Here is a 1570-nt window from a genome sequence, read left to right as displayed (position 1 = left end):
TTTGGCTGTGTGGAGTGTCGTGTAAGGGACCTTACGGTGGGGAGGCTTTTGTGTGTGTGCCTGTGTGGGTGCATCTTCAAGATAAAAGTGAAACAAAGACCAAGACCCTTCCAGATCTCTCCTTGGCAGCGGGAGGGCGAACCTGGAAGGGGGTTCTAGAATGTTCTGGAAGTTCCCCTGAGGTATATATTTGAGTGTGAGTGTGCAGCATGGCCCCTGCGTGTGTGCAGAGTGGGACCGGGACAGGACAGGGCCTGGAGGGAAAGGGTCTCTGCCCCCATGGTGGCTGGAGTGAGCCTCAGTTTCCAAACCTGCAAACACCCCAAAGCTGCCCTTGTGTCTCCCTACTACCACAGCACAGGGGACACCACCAGAGGGAGGAATTGAGGGGGGTCATGCCACACTGAGCCCCGAGTGGGGGGTGGGCTGGGGAAGCAAGGGGGACCCTCTCCCCACCCCATTGACAAGAAGTGGATGTCACTGATGCTCCCAGCCTATCCCTTGCTGGCCTGGGTGTGGGTGGGTCGCAGAACTGGCCCACAGGTGCCCCCAAAGTCCCACCCCCCAGGAGGAAGGAAAGCTGTGACTGTGGGTGACCCCTGTCCCCCCACCCTGCCCCTGCCATCCCCACAGGTGTTCTGGGGCTGTGACTGGAACTGTGTCCCCACAGGCAGGGGGAAGGATGTGAAGGTCATGGAGCTGCTGGGGGCAGGTCCTGGGGGGGGTCTCCTCCCAGAAGCCCAGCCTGTCCCTCCCTCACTCTCTCTCTCAGCATAGCCTTTACCCCAGCCCTCCTCCTGTCTCTCACTGGCTCCTGCTCTAACCACTATGCTCCCCCTACCCTGTGTTCTTTCTTCCTCCAGCTGCTCATTCATCCCCCTTTCTTTCCAGCCTTTCACTTCTGTCTCCCTGCCACCCACCCACCTCCCACGTATGATTAATCCTTTCTTGATTTGGCTCCTGTTGGCGTCAGCCTCCCTCTATCTCAGTCCCTCCGTCTCTGAGCTCTCTCTGCCTGGCTCAGCCCCTGCCCCTGCCCCAGCCCTCCTCCTCCTCTCCTGCCTCCTCCACCTCCTCCTCTTTCTGGCTCAGCAGGCTCCAGACACAGGGAGACAAATGCTACCCGGGCTGGTAACCAAGGAAGTGGTTTCCATAGCAACAGAGTCTGCAGGTGCTCTGCCCTGGCCTTGAACACTGACAGCAAGGGGGAGGGGGCACTGGCCATGGTCCCCTCCAGGGGTCCCTAACTCTAACCCTAACCCTGCTCAACAATGGGCACCTTGGGGACACTTGAAAATATGAGAGGCCAGGGACTGGGGAGTCTGACTGGGGCACAGGAATGAGGGGGCCTCCATCGGACTCAGGGACAACCTGGATGGGAGGGGGTGGTGATGAAGATGGCAGAGGGGTGGCCCAGGTGCTGCCTGGGGTGGGGTTTTGGGGACAGAGGAGAAGGGAAGGGTGTCCCAAGAACTCACCAAGGGGTTGGAGTGGCACTGAGAGAGCATGAAGCCAGGAACAGAGAGTTCATCTTCCCCACACACTGGGGACAAGGGGCACAGGGAGCAAA

General features: G+C 59.6%; 1 protein-coding gene across 1 annotated transcript in view; it reads left to right on the top strand.

Moving 5' to 3' along the window:
• Window positions 1-1570, top strand: part of ACADS (acyl-CoA dehydrogenase short chain) — a 379518-nt gene that overhangs the window by 324941 nt on the left and 53007 nt on the right. The window lies entirely within an intron of this gene.

This window comes from Erinaceus europaeus, chromosome 6 (assembly GCF_950295315.1).
Source record: "Erinaceus europaeus chromosome 6, mEriEur2.1, whole genome shotgun sequence".
Taxonomy (NCBI): Eukaryota; Metazoa; Chordata; class Mammalia; order Eulipotyphla; family Erinaceidae; genus Erinaceus; species Erinaceus europaeus.
This window is presented reverse-complemented; position numbering and strand designations above follow the sequence as displayed.